General features: G+C 34.6%; 1 protein-coding gene across 1 annotated transcript in view; it reads left to right on the forward strand.

The window, feature by feature from the left end:
- LOC101889529 (uncharacterized) overlaps positions 1 to 15,352 on the forward strand; it is a 156,743-nt gene that overhangs the window by 81,878 nt on the left and 59,513 nt on the right. Inside the window, exon 2 of the mRNA XM_059121230.1 lies at positions 15,076 to 15,107. The gene's annotated coding sequence lies outside the window, so the exon portion shown is untranslated. The remainder of the gene's footprint in view (positions 1 to 15,075; positions 15,108 to 15,352) is intronic.

Genomic DNA, 15,352 nt, shown 5'->3' on the forward strand with positions numbered 1-15,352 from the left:
CCTTTGGACTTTAGTATTTTGGAAAACAAGGTCGGCAATAAAAAAATTCCAATATTTCGATCATTTAAAGCAAGGTATCTCTTCTCCAGGAATGGGCCAAAATACCGCAAAACAACAGTCGGTCGGCGTGAGACGGTTTCATTGGCCGTTTGAATGCCATAATTCGTGCTAAAGGTTATCAATTCGAACAAATCTAAACTAATTCTAAAATTAAAAAAAAATGTAAAAATTATGGAATTCGACTTTGTTGCAGTTTTTTTATCTCACCCTGTATATACAAGAGTAGTGAAATAACTGACTGACTGAGAATCAACGCTCAGAAGAAACGGCTGAAGCTAGATTCTTGAAATTGTGCAAGAAGGTCAATCTTGATGCGTATGCATATGGTTTGGAAATGCGTACTATAATTCTACGAGAAATACTGAATAGTACTATATTAGGTGAATGGATAGAAATAGAATTCTGATAAAATGTTTATATTACTGATGATATCTGTGATGATATTGAGGTCTCTGTTGGTATCTGGGATTTAGATATGGTGGTGGTTTTTAAAATGTCTACTATAATTGTTCGAAAAGTACTAAATAGTACTATATTTGGTACAATTCGGTATTGGGGGAAAAATAGTGCTTGAAAACTAATATACGGTATTTGTGACCTGGGCATGTGGAGGTGATTTCAGAAATGTGTACTATAATTGTACGAGAAGTACCTTATGGTACTACGTTTGGTATTGAGTGGAGCTATAGACATCAAATATTGCGATTTAGATTACTGACATTATCTTCTTTTGAAATCTGGCGGTAGTTCGGAAATGCGTGCTGTATTTGTACGAAAAGTACTAAATGATACTGAATTTGGTATTGTGCTGGAATCCTCAAATTTGATATTGAGGAATCAGATGGTATCTGGAATTGAGATATGTAGTGGGTTTGGAAGTATATGCTATAAATGTACTAATTGGTACTAAATTCAGTAATGGGTGAAGGAATATAGCTGGAATCCTCAAATTTAAGATTGAGGTCTCTGTTGGTATCTGGGATTGAGATATGGATGGTGTTTTGAGAACGTGTTATATTACTGTACGAAATTAGTACCAAATTTGGTACTGGGTGAAGGACTAGAGCTGAAATCCTCAAATTTGACACGAGATCTCTCTGGTGTAGGCTTTGCAAATGCGTGCCATAATTGTCCGAAAAGTACTTAATTGGAACAAATTTTGGATCACTGTTGATGTCTAGGATGATGAGATGTAGATTGTTTTGGATATGCGTACTATATGTCACTACATTTTGTATTGAGTGATAAGCTGGAATCCCGAAATTTGATATTGAGTTTCTGTTGGTATCTGGTTGAAGCTTTTCAAATTGGATAGATATGGATGGATATGAATGGATAGTAGATTGTACTAAATGCTACTAAATTTGTGTGAAGGGATAGGGCTAAAATTCTGAAATTTGATACTGAGGTCACTGTTGGTTTGTAGGGCTTGCATATGGGGACGTTGAAATTTTTTGGACAGAAAACTTGGATTTGGGTCTATTGCGCAATAGTTTTACTAATACCCCCACCGTAAATTGAGCATTTTGAAGACTGTTTGACGTAAAAGGTAAAAAATTTCCTTTTATACCTTCCGAAAAAGCAAAAACTTGAATAGAACATAACAATTTTGTCAAACTGAAAAAATTATGAACTTTGATTACTAAAAAGGCCTAACACGAATTGTCGGAACGAATTTACAATTAAGGTGGACATTTTGTTGACAAAGTAACGGACCCTTGCTAATTCTGTCATATATCAACCAGAACTATGAAATACTCTCCCAAATTCGATTAAAGAGTGAGTATTTCCGCGAGTAGAAAAAGTATGTAGAGTATACTTTATTTTTCTAAACCACTCGAATAAGAGCGACTGTGGGTCCTCGTGGATATTTTCAGCCCACAGACGCAAACGAAGGAAAAAGAAATTTGACACCCACATTCCAAAGCAACATCACACACACACAAATCAAGAAAAACAAATTTATTTTTCCGCTAGATTTCACTCTAGGTAACATCGTACTCTCCTAAGAAGCTAGTAAAGTACGATTTTACTCACGAATAGTACTCTTTCATATTAAACAAGAGTGTGGCTAAAAATACAACTGTTAAAAAGTACAACTGTTATTCACTCTACAGTATACTTTTTGACTGCGACAATTTAGATAATTCCTTCGATTGCAATTTAGATAATTCCTTAGTCTAGGCAGAAATGAATTAACAAACCTTTCAGTTGTCTTTAAGAAATACTATTTATTGAAGAAATAACATTGACTAAAATCTGATCCACTATCAACCTTTTTGATAGTATTTAAAATAAATGATTGAGATGACTCTAAGTCTTTTAGGTTAAACGATATCTTATATTTTTATAATATTGTAAAACTTCATTGTCCCCTTATCCTATATAACAATGTAGACCTTTCACACCTTGTACTCTTTCCCCTTGTTTGCAGATAATTTTAAATTATTGAATGATTTATGATAATCTCTGTTGGATCAGATTGTAAAAATTGAACTTTCTTCCTTCATCATTTGTTTCTTTGTTTTTAAGACCCCGAAATATTGATGGGAATATCAATGCCGACTTTCTATCACCATGATGAATGATAGAGAATTTTTGATTTATAGATTATGTTTTTCCAAACAATTTGTCATCTTGGAAATACTGTGTGATTTGCCCTTTTATTTGTTTGTTTTGCTTGCCTTTGCCGATGTGGGCCTTAAAAAGGAGTAATTTTATATTTGAACAACGACTACTTTATTTCATCCAATAAAACATATTTTTCTCGTTACGAAAAGCCATTTGACGGTAAGCCATGTCATGTTGATTATATCCCTTCGTTTTTTTTTTGTCGTTTTCGTTGGTTATAACAAACAGAACGTACATATAACTTCCTTTGGTTTAGGCAAACAGTAAAGGTATATAAATATGTTTTTTATATTTGTTGGGCGATTTGACATCAAAACGTTTCAGGAAAACACGTATTGTTACAGTGTACAATGGAATTTGGGTTATGTAAAAGACGCCCACACATAAACACGTTGATACGGGTATATGTGTGTATGTGTGTGTTACAAAACTTCAAATTTAGTTCATAACCCAACCACAAGATATTGCATTGCCACCACCGAAGGTTGTCTCAGTTCTCATTGTAATAGATGGATGAATGTGAAAATATGTGCAGAAGTATTGGACTATCTACGTTATGTTTCGCCAGGCATTCGTGTGTCAATGTATGAAATGTATGTCATTATATGTTTCCGAATAAAGGTTCTCTATTTTATTTTCTAAATTGCTGGTTTGTTATAATTTTTAGTTAGGTTCTTTGCAACAATAATTTTATTTTCATCGAAGCGTTTGTAACTCTTATAAACATATCTTCTTTTCTCATATATAGTATCAAATATAGCCTCATATTACGATATAGGCGGATTTTAGATATTTTGAATTATTTTACAATATTTTTCAAAAGCCTTGTCCAAAATATAATTTGGTTTTTGTAGTTCTCATTTACTTCTTCAGCTGAAAAATTCTTAATTTTCTAAATTCTAAAATTTTCCGTAATGTTGACATTTTGTGGTCTCAGAGTGCCAAGATCAGTTCATATAGATTTGGTTTGGTTTTTGGTTTTTTTTAACAAATTGGACTATTGATTGGAATTTTATGTTTTGAGACGTTCAAATAAACGGTTCAAAGGGTTCAACCGCAATTTACGACAAAAAAAAAAAAACACATTTTGGGATTTATTTTAAGTTGTGATGATTAAGATGATTATGCTTGGTAGACCTTACCACCTTTTTATATTCTTCACATTGGTTATATTAAGTTTGACATTTCGTTTGTAACTCCTCGAAATCAATATTTGTCAATCCTACAAATCTTGTATATTATTAGGAATATGAATTTCTATGTCGATTTAGCCATGTCTATGTCTGTCATTTGAAATAACTCTAGCTTCCAAAGGAATTAAGGCTTGCCAGATGCATTTGAGGTTCGTAGAATTTTCGATAGTGATCGTACAGCTCGGTATCATATAACGGTACAGCCAGATGTGCCGTGTTTTGAGTGTTTTAGTCGTTGTCTTTGATTGAAATTGCTGTAGTTTTGGAGTTTCTGGTTCCAGTATTGGTCCACGTTTTAATGTACTCCACATATAATATTTACTCTAGATATTTGGTATATTTGACGATTTTAGGAACATTTTTCAAAGGAAATATACAAAAATTATTATTTGGAGTTCGCATTGTCTATACAGGTCACCAAATATTCTCTTTTTTAATATTCTGGTTTTTTTAATATTGCAAGTGAAAAGTATTATTTGTTTCGATATTTAACTAACAATTTGAAAATTCGACTCATATTATTATGTTTAATAATAAGCACTTATGCCTTACAAATATTATACTTTTAGTAAAAAAAAACCGGAGCTACACCAAAACGTTGACCTGCACAGACAATTTTCGCTGTTAGGCTGTAATTTCCGGTAAATAATGTCGCTAAAATCGTCAGAATACCGAATATCGGGACGTAGCGTTATATGAATGCTATACCAAAACGTGGACCTGCACAGAGATTTGTCTGTCATTGGCTGTAGTATTTATTACGATCTTCAAATACCAAATTTTAAATAATTTCAGTGAATAATGTCGCTAAAATGATCAAAATACCGTATATCGGGAGGTACCATTATGTGAGGCTATACCAAAATGCGGACCTACATATTTCCAATACCAAAAGCCCTGCAGACATAATTTCCCTTTTAGTAAAATTTTAAAATTTTATCAACCTACTTCATTTCGTTCGGAAGCTAGAGTGATTTTCACAGACGGACGGACATCGCTAAATCGACATAGAATTTTATCTTCATCAAGAATATGTGTATTCTTTCTTTGTGGGGTCTTAAATTTATATGTCGAGGTATTACAAAAAAAACTGAAAAACTTAATATCCCCTCCATACTGTGGTGTGGGGGGTATAAAAATCATACTAACTGTTGTTTTGGAATTTAATATTCTAGATACGCTCCTTCACACTATGGGTATCTTTTAAATTGAGCCAGAATATTTTAGCTTCAATATAAATGACTTCGAACCAAAAATGACTTCGTGTCCAAAAAGGATGATATATTGACCGCACACAATATACATCCATTTCCAAAAACTGTCCATGCCTCAACCCACAGTGACCCTTGTAGCTGAAGTTTTTCGTTCAGTTCTATTCCTACACCAAATTCAATTCAATTACTTTTTCAGCCCCCAACCAACAGTAATCTCAATACCAAAATTTTTAAATTTCCATCTCCATCCTTTCACTTAAAACCAATTCGTACCAAATTCAGTACCATTTAGTACAATTCTTATACTTAGGACACATTTTCAAAACCACTTCCTTATATCAATCCTATTTCTTAGAAAAATCAGAAATTTTACGAAATTAATTGCTTCAGTAATTCAGTACTTTTTTCCAAAAAAAAAATCGTATTTCAAGATCTTAATGGGCACTATAGTAAAAAAACAACTCCTTATGCAGCTCCACGTCTTTGTACAGTCCCCATTTAACGACATTATTTATTAAATTAAAAATTATCTTGTTGTTCCAAAATGGTCAGGCTTAATCCCTATATTGTTGTTTTTATAAAGACAACGTTTGTTTATTAGTGGAGAACGATGGTACCCCCTGGTAAACATTACCATCGTTCTCCACTAATAAACGAACGTTGTTTAAAAAAAAAAAAAACTACAATAAAGGAATTAAGCCTGACCATTTTGCAACAACAAAATACCATGATATCCCGAACAAAAAAGCCAACACCCTTCTTTCTTTTTATACCCTCCACCATACTATGGAGGGTATAGTAACTTTGTCATTCCATTTGTAACTCCTCGAAATACTCATGTCAGACCCAACAAAGTATATATATTCTTGATCAGCGTAAAATTCTAAGTCGATTTAGCGATATCCGTCTACCTGTCGTCTGTCCGTCTGTCTGTTGTAATCACGCTATCTTTCGAATGAATTGAGATAGATGGCTAAAATTAGGCACACATGTTTAGTTTTCCAGTAGGCAGGTTAAGTTCGTGAATGGGCCATGTAGGTTCGCGTTTTCATATAGTTCGTAATGGATGCTACAGCCTGTGACAGAAAATTGTCTATGCAGGTCCAGGTCTTCGCACAGCTCCGATATAACGGTTTCTCCCTATATACGATATTTTGATGATTTTAGCTACATTATTCACCGTTTTTTTCAAGTTTCTAATTTGAATATTGTAATGGCTTATGACAAACAATGCCTATGTAGGCCTACGTCGTATTCACCTCAATATAACGGCTATATTTGGTATTTTTAAAATTTTAACAGAATGTTTTAATGATTTATTTTCTAAAAATTTCCAAATTCCTGCCAAATGGTGGAGGGTATTCAAAGTTCGGCCCGGCCGAACTTACTACTTTTTAATTTGTTAATTATTAACTTTACCGTAGAAAATTTGTTATACCCCTCCGTCTTTGACCATTCCATTCCAGGAGTGTCGCTTTCGCCACATTTCACAATTCTAGCCCTAACAGTAAAATATAAGTATATTCAGTACTTTTTGTATACATTTCTTTTCTGACAATTTTGCCATTGATACATTTTAGTTACTTTCGCTTGAAATTTGAATCGGTTAGGTATGGCTCATTTAAAGTCGCAAAATGGGAAATATTTCAATAATAAACTAGAGAAAAATAAAGCGTTAACCAGATACGCCTTAAAAATTCTGAACTATTCTCCATATTTTTCTATGGTAGAATTTCTGCACTTATTTTCGTAAGAAATGGGGATATTTTCAAAAAAAAAAAAAAAATTTATGTGTTTGTTTTCTCTTTCGAGACGAGCTTAATGATCAGGAACTTGCAGTGAAAAGGAAAGCCAGATAGACACTATCACACACTCACCACTATGCGACGCGTTTCGCCGTTGGTTAAGCGGCTCATCAGGCATATTTGGTGTGGATGATGGCTTACAAGGGATGTTCTCTGGAAAGTAGTATATATTTCGAACTTATTGCAAATTAACATATGCGAATTATACACTAGAAACTCTCCAGGTCTGACTCAAGTTCTATTGGCAGATCTTTTTCACAGCAAAGTTTTGTTTTTGTAGTGATGGATTTTTTGTCCACAACAACTACATTGTTTCCAATGCATACACTTGTTTTAGTGCTGCTTTAGGAAGACGGGTTAATGGCTCTGAACGTAGAGACGGCAACTTCTAGTTGGCTGCACACCGAGGTCCGCGGTTCAAATCTCACAGCCAGGCTCGTCTGAATTTTTGAGTTTTGCCTTGTTAAGGCGAACATTATATGTTTTTATGATTTAAATCATAAAAACATATGATCTTCGCCTTAACAAGGCAAAACTCAAAAAAAAATTTAATTCGGATTAAAATAAGAAAATTTTGAGATTACCAAATTGAAATTAGGGAAACGTCCAAAAATTGGGACCTCAAAAAATGGTTTACTGGGAAGTGAAACAAAGTTATTGAGAATTATTTCCTATGTGCAACGATGATGTTATTCTATTATTTATGTTATGGAAGTGATAAGTTTGTCAGCAGGTTAAAATTTTAACAAATGTAATACCAAGACCCTTATTTTGTTATTGGTATTATTTTTATTACAATTTCGAACTACTGATGACGAACATGCGGATGTTTTTAAAATCATAACTCATCGACTCGGCTACAAAAATCCAAAGTTTTAGGGCATATGAATGTCGTTCTTGCCATCTCTTGCCATTATTACATGTTTTTACAGTTTGAGTCCATTTGGTGGCCCAACAATTTTGTCGGATTTCTTTCTTTTTATTTTGTCGTTCTTCTCTTTTTCTTATATTTACCATTTGCAGTAAATATCACTGTTTACATACTTAACCTATTTTCATACGAATATGATATACTTCCACAGCTGCTACTGAGCTGTGTTTTTTTGCTTTTGTTCCTCCTCGTCATCTTCGTCGTCTTTAACATGATTTTTTTATAAGAGAACAGATAGAGAAATTATTAGATTTCCTGGGGATATTTGTTGTACACATGACAGAATACTTTGACAATGTAAATACATATTTATGTATGTGTGCATTGCCGAGCAGCGGTGTGGGCATGGGTATGTGGGTCGGCGAGGTTGACATCGTTGGCGGTAGCACCGAAGATTTTTATAAAGAGAATTGGATTTATTTTCAAAGAATTGTCGTTGTTTGGCAAAGTGACTGACTGTTGTTTTATTTATGAATATTAAATCCACGACAAAGATATAAATTTCAGGAAATATTTGTTGTGAACGAATGATGAAGTGAAGGAACTTTACTATTTTATGTGTGTGTGTGTGTATGTCAATAAAAGTAAACGCTTTTCTTTGTCATCTTTTTTTTGAAGATGCTGTACACATAAAATACTTTAAGAGTCCTTAATAAAATTGAAGTAGGAGTAGAGCAAACATGTAGGATGTTTAAAGAATGGAAGAGAATTGTTTGTTAACATTGTTGGAATTTCAAAAGAAACTTATGTGAAAGTAGTTGTATGTCAGAAGTAAACTTTAAAGTATATGAATATTAAAATAGTAAATAACAAACAAAAACGCAATTGAGAGGGATTGCTTTACTTTAAAGGATGAACGATAATAACACGTAATGATAACACTTGCGCAACAAAAAGGGAAGAAAGTTCAATTTTTACAATCTGATTGAATAGAGATAATCATAAATCATTAAATAATTTATAAAGATCCGCAAACCACGAAAAAGACTACAAAATGGGAAAGGTCTACGCTGCTATCTAGGATGGGGGAAACATAAGTTTTAAAAATAAATAAAAAATGAGAATAAAATATTTGTTTGACAATACAGTGTGAGATGAAAAAGCTGCAACCAACTTCAGATTGCTGTCACTTCTAAGCCACTCGTCCGACAGCTGTTAAAATTATTCCAGTAACAGCTCATAGTATTGTTTACCAGCGTACAAAAGCATTTTGGTGAGAATTTTCCAAAAAAAAGTTATTCGTGATGAAATTCACGCGTGATAGTGTGATTTCTTTACATTTGGCTGAAAACCCACAAGTGGCTATCGTTAGCATTTAAGTGTCAGCATTTAAATGTGAATAAATGTTTTGTGTCTCGTACCATCGCTCATTACCGTGATACTGGTAGCGTAGACCGACGTCACGGAAGTGGACGGAAGAAAACAGCAACATCAGCAGAAATGGTTAAAAAAGTAAAGGAGCGACATGATCCAAACCCCCATCGCAGTGGTCGAAAAATGACTCATGAGCTGAATATATTGCAATAATCCATTCGGCAAATATTGAAAAATGAGCTCGTGTAAAGCCATTGAAATTCCAAAAAGTGCATGAACTTACACCGCCACAAAAAGAAAATAGACTCAAAAGAGCTTAAGATTTGCTTCGCTTGGCCGAAAGTTGTGAACTGCCGAATTTGGTTTTCTCTGATGAGAAAACAATACAAAATGATCGTATTTACTTGCCAAAGAGGTCAGCTGAAAATATGCACCTTCGGTTGGCCACCAGGACTTAAGCGCCAGCCATGGTGATAGTGTGGGGCACCTTAATAGCCGATGGTCGCTCTCCGCTTGTATTAATCGACCGTGGCATCAGGTGGAGGTGTATTTAAGACTCAGCACGCGCCACCCAAAAATGGTTACAAAATGAGGTTCCTCACTTCCTTTCCAGCGCACAATGTCCACCAAAATCTCCGGTTACCAATCCATTGGACTATTGTGTCTGGAGTATTTTTGGAAAGCAAAGTTGGCACTAAAAAATACCCGAGTGTCGATCACCTCACTCGGGAATGGATCCGGGAATGGATCAAAATACCGCAGAGCAACATTCGGGCAGCGTGTGACAGTTTCATTGGCCGTTTGAAGGCCATAATTCGTGCCAAAGTTGACCAATTCAAACAAATCTAAACTTATTCTAAAATTTGATACAATTTCCGACATTTTTTGCTTTCATTAAATATTTAAAACAATTAAAAGAAAAAAATGTAAAAATTATGGCGTTTGACTTTGCTGCTGTTATTTTTATCTCACCCTGCATTTACTCGATTATTCAACGAATGTTTATTCGTATTTTGACATCAAAATATTTTGCCCACGTACATTTTCCTAAAATGAGGAAATTTTAAATTAAGAACCAGCTACATTGAAAACTTTTGGTTTCGGTTAGCTAAAGCTTTTGAGGGTGGTGATGCCGTTTTTTGTTTTCCAGTGACCCGTCTTCTTTTTTAGCCTCCCATACTTTATCAATTGCGGACCTTTTAATGAGATTTTGGTGGATATGAGCTTCTCTTCCGCTAGCAATTTCATGACGAAGGAAAGACTTTGCTGTCCGATATTGTTATAACCCATATTTCTGATTACGTATATAACCCCCCACTCAGACAACAATAAACATTCCTTCTATTGCACCATTCAAACAATTCTAAATCCAAAACATTTTCCTCTTCGTCGTCCATTATAATTGCTCAAACCCAAAACACTTTCTTGTTCAATACGTCAGGAATATAAAAAAGTATATATATTTGGTGTCAACAATTTAACACTATTTGTAACAGAATTTTTAATGGCTAAAAGCAATACCACCTGTGTGTGAGTCGTTAAACGATATTTTAACACCGACCCAGACACGCACACACTTTTCCCGCAACATGCTTTACCCTCTCATAACACTTAGCAGCTGTTATAAATAACAAGAATTTAAAAGCTCCAGCAAAGGAACTAAAAGTCACACAAAATGAAGATCTAACAAAAATCGGGGTCAGTGGATGTGAAGGGCGAAAACTAAAATATGGAAAAAGGCGATCGTTGTGTGTGTGTGTGTATGTGTGAACAACAACTCTGCAGCCAACAAGTGGAAATTTAAGTAAATGAAAGTGGTTTGAAGTTAAAATGGTGTTAAAATGCTTACATAGAAAAAGAAAAAAAAAAAACACTCAACACCACCTGGCTGTGTGGCATGTGGGGAGGAAAACACCTCACTCTCACAAAAAAAAAAAAAAAAAAAAAAAAAAAAACAATGACACAATTAAGGATTTCATTTGGTTTTTCCAAGTCAGACAAAATTTCCATATTCTCTGCATGGCCCCCTTTCTGACACACTCAAAATTAAAGAACAAACGAATGATTAATGCGTGCAACTTAATTACGGCCTAGTGGTAGTGCTGGTGGTGTTGGTTGGGAATGAATGCACTTGAAGATAAAGTCGCGTCCTGCCAAAGAAGTCACAAACACTCAACAAAAGCAGAAGAATCCAAACAAAACCCAAACACATATATGGAGGGAAATAGTTAAGCAATGATGGATGAAACCAAGGACGAAAACGATGACAAGCAGCAATGATTAATGGGGAGGAGAAAGAATTTTCATTCTGGAATACTTCAGTGATAATTTGCCGGTGAAGAGCTTGAGTAAATAGTCAGATCAACGTGCATTGAAGGAATAAATACAGGGTTTGAAATGTAGAAAATAATAAGTTAAAAAGCAGCTAAGTTCGGCAGGGTCGAAGTTTTAATACCCTCCATCATTTGGAAGGGACTTGAAAAAAAATTAAAAAAAAATCGAAAACTATCGCTTAAATGAAACCGTTATACGGTGGCTATACGAAGACGTGAACCTACTTACCCATTACGAACTTCAAATACGAAATTTGGAATAATTCCAATACATAATGTCGCTAAAATCATGAAAATAACGAATATCGGGAGGTACCGTTATATGGGGCCTATACGAAAACGTGAACTTCCAAACGAAATTTTTTGTCATACACTGTAGTACCCATTACGAACTTTATACACGAAATTTGTTACAATTCCGGTGAATAATGTCGCAAAAATCATGAAAATACAGAGTATCAGGAGGTACCGTCATATGGGAGCTATGCTAAGACGTGACCTGCATACGAAGTGTTTTGCCATAGATTGTTTTATCCATTAAGATCATCCTATACGAAATTTGTTACTATTCCGGGGAATAATGTGGCAAAAATCATGAAAATATCGGATACCGGGAGGTCCGTTATATGGGGCCTATGCGAAGATGTGGACCTGCATAGGAAATGTTTTTCTGCCATAGTTTGAAGTACCCATTAAGATCTTCCAGTACGAAATTTGAAATGTTTCCGGTGAATAATGTCGCTAAAATCATTAAAATATCGAATATCCGGAGGTACATTTATATGGGGTCTATACGAAGACGTGGACCTGCATACGAAATTTTTTGTCATAGGCTGCAGTACCCATTACGAACTTGAAATACAAAATTGGTTACATACAAAAAATTGGAATACAAAATTGGTTAAAAATCATGAAAATACAGAATATCGGGAGGTACCGTCATATAGGGGCTATAAGAAAACCTGGACCGATATGGCCCTGCCTACTGGTAAACTATGCATTTATGCAAAATGTTAGCCTTCAAACTTAATTCGTATGAAATATATATTGAGGTTACAACAGACAGACGGACATCGATAAATCGATTTAGAATTTTACGCTGATCCAGAATACACAGGGTGAGTTAAAAATACTGCAACAAAGTCAAACGCCATAATTTTCACAAAAATGTCGGAAATAGGATCAAATTTTGGAATAATTTTAGATTTATGGCCTTCAAACGGTCAATGAAATCGTCACATGCTGCCCGAATGTTGCTCTGCGGTATTTTGTCCCATTCCCAGCAAAGCGCTTGCTTGCTTGGGAGATTTTGGTGGTCATTGTGCGCTGGAAACGAAGCGAGGGACCTCATTTTGTAACCATTCTTGGGTGGCGCGTGCTGAGTGCGATAGTGCTGAGTCCTGTTGGAATGTCCAAGGTCTGCGGTCAAAATGTTTGCAAGGCTTTAATACACCCTCCATAATATTTTCGCGATAATATTTGGCATTTATACTGACGCCACAGTCGATTAATATGAGCGGAGAAGCACCATCGGCTGTTATGGCGGCCCACACCATCACCATGGCCGGCGCTTGAGTTCTGGTGGCCAACCAAAGGTGCACATTTTCAGCTGATCTCTTTGGCAAGCAATCACGATCAAGGTGTTTCTTTACAAACTGCTAGAAAACGAATGTTTTCTCATCGGAGAAAACAAATTCGGCAGTTCACCACTTTCGGCCAAGCGAAGCAACTCTTTAGCTCTTTTGAGACTATTTTCCTTCTATTGCGGTGTAAGTTCTTGCACTTTTTTGGAATTTCAATGGCTTTACCCCGAGTTCATTTTCCAATATTTGCCGAATGGAATATTGTGATATGTTCTGCTCACAAGCCATTTTTCGGCCACTGCGACGCGGGTTTCGATCAGGTCGCTTCTTTATTTTTCGAATCATTTCTGCCGATGTTGCTGTTTTCTTCCGTCCACTTCCTTGACGTCGGGCTACGCTACCAGTATCACGGTAACGAGTGATGGTACGAGACACAAAAGATTTATTCACATTATTATTGGATTGGTGTAACGATAGCCACTTGTGGTTATCCAGCCAAATATAAAAAAATCACACTATCACGCTTGAATTCCATCACGAATAACTTTTTTTCTGGAAAATTCTCATCAAAATGCTTTTGTGCTCTTGTAAACAATAAAATAAGCTGTCACTGGAATAATTTTAACAGCTATCGGACGAGTAGCTTAGAAATGACAGCAGTCTGTAGTTGGTTTCAGTTATCTATATCTCACCCTGTCTATACTTTGTGGGGTCTAACATGAGTACTTCGAGGAGCTACAAACGGAATGACAAACCTAATATACCCTCAGTAGAGGAGTGGAGGATGGTACAGGGTATAAAAATAAGCATTAGTTCGTTTAGTCAAGAAAATATTTCAGTTTTACTGCATCATATAATTATTATGAAATGCAATAGAAGGACATTATTTGTTGAAACTATACCAAATTCTGAACAGATATTCATGAATTTAAAATTTCTTGTACATAGAGTATAAAATTGGATAATTTTCGTGAAGAAATCAATATTTACAGATAACCCCTAATTCGGCCAAGCTGTAGTCCAAGTATATCAATAATCATAAATTTTCTATTCTATTTTTTGCTACTCTTAAAGACATCAAAGAACAAATGTTCCCCTCTCGAATATTACTCCTCCACATTTATTCACAATGATGTCCATGTCCAAGTTATGGAATAAAGCAAAATGACAGCATAAACCATAAATATTGAGAACCCCATTGGTTTTTTGTTTGACCATGCCGTGTTACATCCAAAATAAAAAAAGGAAACACAGCTGGTGATGCCAAGCACCCAAAATTCATTTTTTTTTTTTTTTTTTTTTTGGTTGGCTGTCCCTTAATATTGGTAATAATATTTGAACACATATGCAGTCAATTGTTGAAAAATATTTCAAATCTGGCTATGCACGAGTGTCAAACACATACATACACTCTCACACAAATGCACACCCTTTTTTTGCTCTGAACATCCGTCAATCGGTTATGCTCAACCCAAATACCCAGATTTCTCGATAATGGACTAAACACAAGCATATGATCCTTGTCACATCTTGAAACGAAACGCATCCGAAACAAAGCGAATGGATTGAAATCACAACAGCAACATTCAATAGAATTTTTTTTATATGTACATACATATATACACATAAATATATTGGATGAAGGTAATGCCGGAGCTTTTCAATACATTTTTGATAGATTTATTTAAATGTTGGCTATGCCATAATAAATACATATTTTGTTCATTTTATTTTGAAATTGCATTTAAATATTTTGAACGAAAATGGATTAGATTCAAAGAAATAAAGTAAACATTTGGCTATCCATTTTTTCATCAATTATGAAATTATGGCAATTTTGAATTTTATTGAAATATTTAGAGAGAGTTTATGTAATATCATAATGCTTAAATGCATTTTTTAAATTTGTGCCTTTATTTTTATTACTTTAGTTCTGTATACATTGCAAAAATATTTCTCGAAATATTTAATAAATTATAAATGCATATTAATAAACAAGTGTTTCTTTCAGAACCATCAAATGTCATGATGCTGAATTATGTGGTAAGTATAAACAATTAATATTTAATAGAATGTCAGTGGACCGCTTTAATAAATAAACAATTTTTCCTGCTTTATTTTCGTTATGAAATGTTAATTTGATTTGCCAAGATTGGACATTGACATGAACGAAATTTTGTTAATAGTTTATGACCTTTTTCTGCAGAATTTATTTCTGAGAATATCAGTCCGTTGCCGCAAAGTTTTCAGCTTGACGTTACGAAGGTCATTTGTGGATAGCAAATTAC

This window comes from Musca domestica, unplaced genomic scaffold (genome assembly GCF_030504385.1).
Source record: "Musca domestica strain aabys unplaced genomic scaffold, Musca_domestica.polishedcontigs.V.1.1 19, whole genome shotgun sequence".
NCBI lineage: Eukaryota > Metazoa > Arthropoda > Insecta > Diptera > Muscidae > Musca > Musca domestica.